This window comes from Numida meleagris, chromosome 1 (assembly GCF_002078875.1).
Source record: "Numida meleagris isolate 19003 breed g44 Domestic line chromosome 1, NumMel1.0, whole genome shotgun sequence".
In the NCBI taxonomy this organism is placed as follows: domain Eukaryota; kingdom Metazoa; phylum Chordata; class Aves; order Galliformes; family Numididae; genus Numida; species Numida meleagris.
The window spans coordinates 108383888-108396484 of record NC_034409.1 but is presented as its reverse complement, the minus strand read 5'-3'; positions in this window follow the sequence as shown (position 1 = coordinate 108396484).

Genomic DNA, 12597 nt, shown 5'->3' with positions numbered 1-12597 from the left:
CCTCCTTAGGGCATGCTGAGTAAAGCGTGATCTGGCAGGAAGTGTGCAGTGGATGCTGGACTTTATTAAAAATAAAATAATATAGCCACTATTGGGATATTTGGGGGACTGACTTTCTACTCAGCCAGACAGTGATAGGACAAGGGGGAATGTATTTAAACTGAAAGAGAGGAGATTTAGGTTAGATGTTACGTGGAAATTCTTCACTCAGAGAGCAGTGAGGCCCTGGCACAGGCTGCCCAGAGAAGCAGTGGTGCCCCATCCCTGGAGGCACTCAAGGCCAGGTTGGATGGGGCCCTGGGCATCCTGAGCTGGTGGGGGCAGCCCTGCCCACGCCCATGGCAGGGGGTTGGAAATAGATTATCTTTGAGATCCCTTCAACCTGAGCCATTCTGTGATGATATGATATTACTGTAATTCAGGCCCAACTGAGTACCTCATCAGTGACTTGATGCAATCGGAAAACAATTGAGCTTTCCACACAACAAAGGGAATAAATCTTTTTGTAATGACAAACAGAAGTAGCTCTGGGGATATGTTTTTACCAGCTAGAGGCTTAAAGAGGGCAAAAGAGGACTGGAATTTTCAGCTGAAAAATCTGTAATGCTAAGGAAAGCATATGCTGAGTGAAAAAGATTTAATGGAATACACTTATCCCTGCCATTTAGCAATCTGAATGATAGTTTTCCTTCTGCTTTTTATATCTGTCTTGATGTACACACTCTAAAAACAAACAGGCCTTACAACAGACGTGGATAAATATAAAAACAAAGGCCTGAGTGTGTAACCTTCAGAGCCCTGACTGGTATCAGTGACTTGAAGAAGGAACTGGGACTTATTTTAGTCTTCAGCCCAACGCATGTACAAACCTGGAGTGTTTACAGGCCTAGAACACAGGAATGGCAACAATGCCACCAAGAATATTTATTTCTATATTTAGTCGATTAATTACCGCTTATGCTTCACAGAATTTTGGCCATAAAAGCAGACTGAGCTGTTTCACAGTGAGATTTAACTTTTATTCCTGCCTCAATCCCAAACTCATGCTGCTTTTGTTTTTGCTCCCTGCTGGGGATGGAAGTTTCCCATTCAAATTAATTCATCTGTATTTTAATTCACAACATTATTTTATGAAATAGGTTTGGTCAAAGTGTTAATTTCATTCTGTGCTGTAAATACTTTGTTGTCTGTGCCTTGCAAATCTTGCATTTACTAAAAAAAAAATCTAGAAATGCACAGAAGCTTTTTCCCAACCTGCAGCATCACTCTCCAAAAATGTAACATTAAAATCTAGTCAGGTTTTGTCAGTCTACTAAGCTGTCCAACATTACAGGCCTGAGAAGTGGACACAAGTGAATCTCATGAGGTTCAACAAGGCCAAGTGCAAGGTGTTGCAGCTGGGTCAGGGCAATCCCAGTTATCTGTACAGACAGAGAACTCACTGAGAGCAGCCCCAAGGCTGCATCCCCCTGAGGCCTTGGAAAAGTCATTTAGCTATGGGGGGAATGGAAGATGTTCTCTTAGGAATGCCAGGAGAATAACAACACCAAAGCGTATGAGAAGCCCCAAGACAAGTGTTAGCAGCAGCCTTGGGTGCTCCCACGTAGACTTGCAGAAAGCAGCCTTGACGTGACATACCAAATATGGTCTGGTCCTCTGGTATGTCAGGTCCTCCAAGGCAGAGCCTGCACCTTATTTATGAACCTGGAGCCGTGATCAGATAGGCAGTGAGGACAGCAGGGAAGCTCAGACTCTTCCAGGACTTTCCTCTTGACAAAGCAACATCCTTTTCACACTTCTCCTTTTTTGTTCAGTCAGACTTCCTCTATACCCAAAAGTTGTTTAATGACATCAGCCTGTCTTTACTTCCCTGCATCTCTTTCTGCCCTTTTGAGATGATTGATTTAAACTGTCTGACACTTGAACTCAAAGACTATGGTTCCCAGAACCCAGGAGAAAAATTGCCAGCTAAACAGACGGACTCAAGCAGCATCCACGCTGATAGAGTGGATTCAACTTGCATGCAGCAGCACCTGTCCCTCTGCACCTCTCTTCAGCTGCACACTGAGCATACACAGCCCTCAGCCCTGACCCAGCCCATGTTCCCTCCTGTCCTACTGGAAGCAGGACACCATCAGAAAGGGGAATGAGAGGCAGTAATGATGCAAGGAGGCCAAGTTATAGAAAACTCTGTCCCTAGATCTTCTCTGCAATGAGAAAGTTGTCTGTTTGTATTCCAGGTCACTCAGATATGACACGCCATGCATTTGTGGGAGAAACTGTTGTGCTGCCTTGCACCAGCACCTCTCCTGGAGAGCTGAACATTTCCCATTTGATGCTCTACTGGCAGAAAGAGGATGACGTAGTGCATTTCCTTCATGGAGGGCACAATGATCTGACATGTCAAGATAAGCATTACCATGGCAGAACCAGTCTTTTTTTGAACGAGGTGAAGCATGGCAACTTTTCCTTAAAGCTCTCCAATGTCCAGCTACAGGATGAAGCTGTGTATAGTTGCATCTACAGACAAGATGGTCATCAAACACAGAAAACTAAAATTAAGCTCAATGTATCAGGTAAGAATTTTTTTTTAGTTCAGAGGGAAGGAGCCGGGGGCGGCATTTCTTGCTGACAAGCCACATACGGCCACTGATTTGGCTGAGTTCAATTTTTAAAGCAAATCTTCACTCAGTTTCCCTCTATTCCTTGCTTTTGTTGGAAAAATGTAAATGAAGGAAAATAAAGCACCTTTGTTATGCATCAGCACAGTATGTCTGCAGAAGTAGCAGGACTCCCAGGGTCAAGCTGCCTGGCTCCTCCCACTCCCTAGATGCTTTAACGATTAATGAGCTCTCCCCGACTTTTAAGCATTTGACTATTGAAGGCACTGTACTGCCCTGGATCCATCTTGTCCCCAGAGAAATGGGAGTTTATTTCACTATTTGTTCTTGCATCTGTGAAGCAGATCCCTGGCAATCCAAAGTTCAGGTTCCAGATGACAGACTGTTGCTAATTACCTTTTCCCTGGTCTGGAAGGTCTGGATCTGATGGCAAGGCTGGACTCATACCATGAGAATATTATTTCTCTTTCCCAGGAAACCAACCGAGACCGTAACACATGCAACTGAGCTAACATGCTTGCATTGCCTACAAGTGTGGCCAGTGGAATGGTGGAGTATTTGGTTTGACCAGCCAACTGACTAAAAAAGCAAATTAAGAAAGGGGATAAAAGTCAAAACAAATCCTTGTTTGTTAAGGTTGCCTGAAGAGATCAGCTGGAAACTTTCATTGTGGTCAACCACACATGTTTCATTCAGCTTGAAATAAAGACTTGGTTTCAAGTAATATAAATCCTTTAATATCCTTGTTTTAAAGCATGTAATTCTCAAGAGACAAATGTTTTAGAAATGTGAAGTGAAATGCTTATGTTCAGCAAATTTAAAAGTTAAATGTTCTGCAGCTTTCAAAATGAATAATATTTTTTTTGAAAATGCAGAACCCAACTGTTTTCATCAACCCATTTTTGGGAGCTGTAAAGCATCTTTTCCTCTGATTTAATTTTGCAACCAAATTTTAGCTCTTGTTTGATAAACATATTCTTTCTCACAAGAAATAATAACCCTTAAATTGATTATTGGTACCTATTTCCTAAGCTTAAAAAAATAACTTTGATCATTGTGTCGTTTTTTTTCTCAGATCCACCTAGCACTGGGGAAGATCATTGGTCTACTGGTAAGGTGAAAATCCTTTACCTGCTAAGTGTCTAAGTGATTAGCTTTAATCAAATTTATTGAATTAAATTATTTGAATTTGAATTTGAGAGATAGTTAAGCTGCACTGAATAGAGAAAGTCCAAGACACATCTAGCAAAATACGAACTTAGGTACAGCTGTTTGAACAGGGAAAAATATCTTCACCACTAACACAGAGAGAGACCACAGAAAGAAGGGTATTGAAGTGCCAGTGGTCTCCAGTCCATGCAGTTGTAACATCGCTTGAGTTGGAAGTGACCCTTAAAGGCCACCTAGTCCAACTCCCCTGCAGGGACACCTACAGCAACATCAGGTTGCTCAGAGCACCATCCAGCCTGACCTTGAGTGTCTCCAGGATCAGGGCATCCATCACCTCTCTGGGCAACCTGTGCCAGTGCCTCCCCACCCTTATCGTAAAAAAGTTCTTCTAAATGTAAATCTCCCCTCTTTTAGTTTGAAACCATTTCCTCTTGTCCTGTTACCACAGACCCTGCTGAAAAGTCTGTCCCCTTCTTTCTTATAGTCCCCCTTTAGATACTGAAAGGCTGCTCTCATCTCACCCAGAAGCCTTCTCTTCTCCAGGGAAGTCGCGCTTATGAGCATTACAAAAATCAATAAAATCCAAGTAACATGGAAGCCACTCCATCCTGTGAGTTAAGACCTTTGTAATTTACCTTGGTGCAAACTACCAGGTCATGAAATTTTAGGGGGGGTTGGGGTAAACAAAATAATAAATATTCTAAACATTCATGATCAATGATTTCACATAATGTCCTCCAGGATAATTAAAGTAGATCTCATGCAAAACAAATTCTGAAATGTAATACAGATCCTAAATCTAGGTTTAATTGCTACAGAGACGTAACTACCTTAAGGTCATTTATAAACACTTCTTGTGGAAATACAATAGAGAAGGGCTGTCCACCATGAAGATATCTTCAGTTTAATACTTCCTGGGCAATAAGAAAACTTTAAAAATTAAAGGAAATATTCTTTTTAGACCTAAGATAACTCATCTTGTTGGCTTAGTAGTCTTTAAAGAGTATGAAGTTACATTTAAGATGGCATCATATGCCTTCAGTGGCACAGCGCTACAAGAGAACGTTGTAAGGGCAGATAAAACAGGAGCTTGAATATCCCCGGCTGTCACCATCCACAAGAAATATGGTATCATCAAGGGTCAAGCTATTTAATGCTGCAGCAAGGGAACTTTCTGAAAACAAAAAGTAAATAGTGGTGGTGTAAAAATGGCTGTATTTAAAGGATATAACTGTGTATTGTTTGGTTGGGTTGAAAACTCTGACAACTTTTTCTCGACAGAAACAATCATTACCATGAAAAGGTATTTTCAATTGAGGGAAAAAAAAGATTGGGAGAAGGGAGAGTGCTCCAGCTTTGCTATAGAACAAACTGGATCTCACACCTTAACCACCTGAAGACTCCTGTACTGATAGATTTTAGGGGCTTGGGTAAAGAACAAAAGCCTAACTTTCGAAACATAACATGTTGAAAAAGAAAAAATATTTCCTTTAGGCAACAATTTTTAGAGAAAAATGTCAGGCACAATTTTCACATTTTTTTTTTAATTATTAGTATCAGCAATTTCTTAAGAAAGGCAGGGAAATATTCTGTTTTGTACCAGTTGCCTGATTTTACTGTCACTTTTCTGCTACAGTTTCTTGGGAGAGTCCTTCTGGCTCAATAAAAACCATATTCAAATTTTGTTTCAGAAACAAATGAAAGTGCACAAGCCTGGCAGGGGTCACAAGATGCATGAGACTTGCTATAACCTTACAATTATACTAAGGTGTTACTGACAGCTCTCAACATTAACTTGTTCTTTACACGTTAATACACCATACTCCTAAAGAAAGGAGGGAAGAAAATCACTTCTAAGTTAACAGCAGTGACACACTGAAAGCCTGGAGGAGCTGAGATACCACAGCCAAAGGGGTAGCCCAAAAACTGGTGTAGAAAACAACATGCAGTCTCATCTTTGCAGAGAAGGGCTTTGATCTAAACAGTTACACTGAAAAAATTCTGTACTGCTAAAGTCAGGGGTTCAGAATCTGTTCCCTTTATTTGTGGACTACCTTCGGCATGGGCTGCAGGTACCAGCTGTGGCAGGGCTGCTCTGTGTCACATGCCAAACCACATCGTTGCTTATGTACCCATAGCGTGACAGAGTGCTACTGCTGTAAGTGTGTCCATGGCCTGGGCTTTTTAATACTTACTATCATTATACATGGACTTTCAATCAAAATGCCTATCTCAGGCCCTCACTTTGAAGAATTATAACGTAATTAATAGACTTTTTGTTGCTGTTGTTCTTTCAGGATTCTAAACAAGTATTCCCAGCCATCTAGAAATGGAAGTTATACTGATTGTTGCTGAGTGTCTGTAGCTCTTTTAGGAAAGACAAAACGTTATTTATCACAGTACCTGGAAGTGGGCTTTTCTGTATGGTTACAAACACTCACATACATGGCCTCAAGTTGTGCCAGGGGAGATTCAGGTTGGACATTAGGAAAAATTTCTTCTCTGAAAGAGCGGTGAAGCACTGGAACAGGATGATCAGGGAGGTGGTGGAGTCCCCGTCCCTGGAGATGTTCAAGAACTGTGTAGATGTGGCACTGAGAGACATGGTTTAGTGGGGAAATATCAGTGGTAGGTGGACAGTTGGACTGGATGATCTTGGAGGTCTTTTCCAACCCTAATGATTCTATGATTCTACAAAAAAGTAAAATTTTGAAAACAAGCCAAAATCCACAGGATTTTATTTATTGACAGTTTTTCAGGAGAGCAGTTATATAAAATTACACTAATTCCAAAAGTGTTCCTTCTCGAGTCACTGGTTACTTGCAGACCTTCTCTTTTTTCATTTTTCAGGACACACTCAGATTTCCTCAAGAAGTGCTGGTGATACACCACTTCTGGATATACTTCTCCTCTCTTTTCATCTTCCAGTGGCACTGGGGGTTTGGCACCTCTAACTGGGGAAGCTGACCTTCTCCTTGGAAGCTGTCCTTGATAACAGAGCCTTGCTAGGAGAAGAACTCTGTAAGGTCAGCAAGACAACTGCTCCAGAGCCATGTGAAATAAACACCAGCATCTGAATATCAACCCAGCACTAGGTGCCTATCTCTTCTCTTTTGGTGTTCCAGAAAAACCAAATGCAGCTAAACTCATAGCTTGCTTTTCATTTCTGGAGCCCAGAGTTAGTGCTGCTAGTATGAAGTTTTTATTCTGAATGATGTGACACTGCTTTAATGACAAGATAAAAGGCTCACAAAGCTACAAGGTCACATGCTGACAGACCCTTGTGAGATCTTTTGCCTAAGAACTCATCTGCTGTCCTTCAGGAGAATCGAAAGCAGGAGAAGAGACAACTACCCTCTGACAGACAAAAAGTGGAAGCAGGAAGAGGCTCACTTTGTGAAATGTAAGGATGGAAATCTTGTGAAACTTGAGCCTGTGGAACTTCAGTTTTTGTTTTATTGCTAAGCGTCATGGTCTGTCATCAGAAGTATTTTTTTCCTATAGAAATGGACTATTTCTTCATCAGAAGGGTGAAGATGACAGGGATGATGGTGAAAGTTCAGAGAATATCAGTGCAGAGGAAGGAGATGATGCATTATAACAAATCACTTCTTGATAAACCAAAGGCTTGAGAAGGCCGAATTCAGCATTTTCTTCTAGTCATGAAGCACAGAAAAGTAAAAGTGGTCATCATATAAAAGCTCTATTTCTAACCTAGAACTGTGCAAAAAGAAATTCTTACTGTGACAATGTTCCTAGTTACCTTTAGGAAGAAAATGTTTTAGAATTCGGTCAAATGATTGTAACAGTTACCCATGAAAATGAAATGAGTTCTTGAAATGTTCGGTCCAGGTAGTATAAGACATCCTACGTAAACTAAGACTGAAAGGATCCTGTAAAGGAACATACATTATCATGAAATGGCTAAGTTTTGTTTCAGGCCAGAACTGCAGCAACAGCACTATTAAAGAACCAAGACGTACATGGTGAACCACGCACCCTGTCCCACAGGGAGAGAGAAACAGTCATTGTGGCAGACAGAGGAGAGTGACTGAGAAGAATGCACACCGAGCCATCTGGATTGGGAACAGTTCACCTTCTTTCCAAAGGAAAGATAGGATTGTTTTTGCAAGGAAAGAAACAGAATAAAATAGGGCTTTAAATGGTATCCATTGAGGTAAAGGAGACTGTTAGCTTTAACTTTCTTTAGCAAAGGGCTATCTATGGTGGGGAAGTGAAACAAAATCCCACTCACAGTTGCAGGAAAGCCCAGTTGGTATTTCAGTCGCCCTGGGTACAGAGCAGCTTCATCTATCTGCTCCGGTCCTACTTCAGGAAAAGATTTGAATATGAGAATTGTACTTATTGTGATCTTCCGTTTTGTGTCCTACCCTCCAAGGTTTGTCTCAGATTCAGTGTATTTTTCCAAATGAAAACTGATTAAAAACAAAAGTGCTAAAAATAAAACAACCACTAAAAGTGATGACTTGGTATCATATCAAAGTTCTTTATTTGCATTCCAACTGTACCTACAGTTTGCTAAGCTTCCTGTTCTACCAGAAATTTGGAAAGATGGCATCTGTACGGGTCCATCAGTCCCAGAACTCTGAGTTCCTTGCTTTCATCTCAAGGGCTTTATGATTTCTACTTTCCAAAAGGTACTGAGGCCCGTGAACAATATGAGCCCCTCCAATCACAAGTGGACACTGTGTGACCATACAGGTGCAAAAAAGTTTATTGAAAAAATAATTACTTACATAAATGTAGGCGTGCAGGGCTAGAACAGTGCCCCTCTGCTGTGGAGGCAGACAGCCCAGTGGTATGCTCAAGAGCAGGCACTAGTCTGGCTGATGCTTATGAGGAAGCTCCATGTTCCCCAAGTCCTCCTTCACCCCAGCCCCAGAAGTGATTCTCCCTGCCCCTTGCAAGCTGGCACGAATCGCAGTAAGCACAGGAGCAGATAATGGCAGGAGGAATGCAGGGTGGGGGGAAGAAGCCTGGATGACCTCTTGATATCCTTTGCAACCATACTTCTTTATTACTCATATTTGCACTGGCACTTGGGATGCTTAAACATCCCTGTTTATATTTTCCTATAGCTGTGGTTAATGCCATTCCCAGAAGTAATGTACTACCAGCATTCAGCTTTCCTATGAGATTGCAAGGGAACATCTGAATTACTAGCAGACCTTGATTTGTCCTTCCTCGCCAGCGCGATGATGTGACAAGCAAATGTCTTACAGTTCCCTCACTGTGCAGAGCATGAGCAGCACAGACTACTTCTGTTTTCCAGCGTTTCATTGTGAACTAGAGACGTAGCTTTTAAAACAAAGGAATAGAACAATTCATACATTAAGAAGGTGGAGATGTGACAAGGGGAATGGTTTTAAACTAGAAAAGGGGAGATGTAAACGAGATTTCAGGGGGAAATTTTTCACCAAGAGGGTGGTGATGCCCTGGCACAGGCTGCCCAGAGAAGCTGTGGTGCTCCAGGTGTTCCTGGAGGCGCTCAAGGCCAGGTTGGATGGGGCCCTGGGCAGCCTGAGCTGGTGGGGGGCAGCCCTGCCCACGGCAGGGGTTGGGGCTGGATGGGCTGTGAGCTCCCTTCCAACACAAACCAGTCTGTGATTCCACTTCTCTCACTTGCAGTAGTTTGGATGTCACAAAAGCACAGAACATAGGCTGGCAATCTACTACCTTAAAGAAATTCTTCAGTGACCTTTGTGTATTATTCTTGCAAAAGAACGTCTGTTGAACCAAATTTTTCATGTGTGACAGTGACACTGGTAAGACAGAAACAAAAAAGAGTTTGCTTATCTTGTAGACTATCTAACTTTACAGTGAGGTTACTCTTTAATACTTATCACTGACCTCCTTTCAGTTACGTATGATACAAGAGAAGTGGCCTATGCAGACAATCAGCAAGGCATGAATGTGATGTATTTGGTGTAGAATTTTCACTGTTCTTTCAGCTAAGTCTGAGAGCACTCATTCACATAGCACGGCACTCAGCAGTTGAACAAAATAATACTGAAAATAGGCATTTTCTAAATATACACCAGGAAATTACATCTCTATGGATAATGTAATCCTTGTTGCAACTTCTGTTTCAGTTTCTGGGATTACTCAAGCTTAGTCCCTTCTCTTCCTCTCTCACACTGCCTCTTCCCCCAGAGGCTCTGACCACCATTGAAATCATCTTGTAAAAGATACCCAACTGTCAGTTCTTGAATTCTTCCGAGGGCTAAGGCTGACCCACACAACAAAAAAAGCCTTCCCTCAGCCACTGCAAACCATGGCAAGGAGGTAAAAAGATAGCCCAAACCAACAACTCTGGGCTTGGAATGCAGACAACTTCCAATTATTTGCAGATAGATGATTATCGAAGCAGACACTCTTAAACTTTTTTTTTTTTTTTAAAAAAAAAGGTATACACACACTTAGTAGAATTATAGAGGTTGGAAAATACCTCCAAGATCATCCAGTCCAACCGTCCACCTACCACCAGTATTTCCCACCTAAACCATGCCCCTTAGTCGAGGGGACTTGACTTCCACTTCTCGAGGAAATCTGAGCGCGTCCTGAACAATTGAAAAAGAAAAGGTCTGCATGTAACCAGTGACTTGACAAAGAATGCTTTTGGAATTTATGTGAGACATTTTACATAAATGTCCTCCTATAAAATTGTCAATAAATAAAATCCTGTGGATTTTGGCTTGTTTTCAAAATTTTACTTTTTTGTAAAATCATAGAATCATTAGGGTTGGAAAAGACCTCCAAGGTCATCCAGTCCAACTGTTCACCTACCGCTGATACTTCCCCACTAAAGCATGTCCCTCAGTACAACATCTACACAATTCTTGAACACCTCCAGGGACAGGGACTCCACCCCCTCCCTGGGCAGCCCATTCCAGTGCCTGACCATTCTTTCGGAAAAGAAATTTTTCCTAATGTCCAACCTGAATCCCTCCTGGAGCAACTTGACGCTGTTCCCTCCTGTCCTATTGCTAGTTTTGCAGCAGAAGAACAGATCCCCACCTTGCCACAACCTCCTGTAAGATAATGCTATCTTGTAAACACACAAACCCTTGAAGAAGCAGTTTGTTTCCTCCCAAGAGTATTACTGAGTGTGACACAAGTCCCTTCCTACAAATCTTGTTCTTAGGTCATCTTTTCTAGAGAAGTGTCATTATTTAAAAAACAAAACCACAACATCATGTACTTTTAAGACTTCACATACTTTTATCTCGTTTTTCAATACTAATTATATCACGGGAAGGTTCCATAGCTTAATACAAGCATGTTTGATAGTATCCTTTCATGGGGACACATCAGAAGTCATGGTGTAAAAGAAATCGGTCTTAAGATGAGAGCTGGAGAAATGCATTCACTAACGGGACTTCTGTTTCTTTTCATTAAACAAGTAGGAATCAGTACTTGTTTGACTCCCTCCACGTGTCCAAAATATTAACATAAAAATGCCATTAGAAAAACGCAGCTGGAATATTGAGCTTGACAGCACGGTGAAAACCTGCACTGACTGTTGCTCCCGAAGTGCCCTCTGCTGGGCATTTTCCCGACAAAAGTTCTCTTGTCGCCACAAACCACAGGGGAAAAACGAAATGAGAATCTCAAACCCCGCCACTCCGTTTCAGTAAAAACACTTTTTGCAGATCAAAAATTCCAAGATCCATAAGCCAGATACTGCGTGCCTCCTTGTGGAGGCTCAGAGAAGGCACATTTTTTCACTTTCATTTCTGACAGCACTTAACAAAACCATATTAATGACAAATTTCTGTCCACTCAGTTGAAACTAGCAACCCCCTAAGCAGCTCCAAACATCCCTGGAGATTGAAAGGAAAAACCCAACCTGGCAAACGTCTTTATTAATCTCTAAATGGACATGGAATTCCCCTCCAAATTTACACTGGCTGAAGGCCAAGAAGAAAATCTTACATCTTCCACCAAAGTAAACAATCTTCTGAAAATACAAAACCTTAAAAAAAAGTGTATTGAAAGCATTGTGGAATTACAGCCTCTCACAAATAAAGTAAAGACAGGCAATTCTTTCATCCTTAAAAGTATTATCTCTGGATAAAGAAAGGTAGAAAGATATTCTGAAATGAGATGATTATTTCTGAAAATAGTATTTTGTCTTTGATGGGTGCTTTCAGCACTGACAGTACTATAAGGGTAGCTCATTTTTTGTAATTGCCTAGAAAAAAGTTACAGGCACAGAGTAGGAGCTGGTTCTTTAGGAGCTCTCCTTAGAACTTAGAACCATAGCACTCAAATGGGCACCAATACTGAAAACACCATTTTAGAGTACTGTTAGCTCTTGTATTACTGCTAAGTGAGATAACATGTCAAGTTAGGTGCCTTTTAAATTCACAACCTCGATTCTAAGCATAAGTTTCTATGATAATCCAACCTGGAAGTCACCAAGTCAGCGGTCAACATGACCAACACTGTACCTGCTTAGAACAGCATACAGTGGATTATTAGTAGTTTTTGTTATTTGTTATTTGTCAAGAAAGAATTTCAGAAGGTGGAAGAGATCTTGCCAATCTCTGCTCTCTGGTGACAGCAACAGGACCCAAAGGAAAGGCATGGAGCTGTGTCAGGGGATGGTCGGGTTGGGGGTTAGGAAAAGGTTCTTCACCAGAGAGCGAAGGCTCCCCAGGGCAGTAGTGAAGAAGCATTCAGACAACGCTCTTGGACGTAGGGCTTGATTCTGGGCAGTGCTATGTGGAGCCAGGGGTTGGACTCTTTGTCAGTCCCTTCCAGTTCGGGGTATTCAGCGATT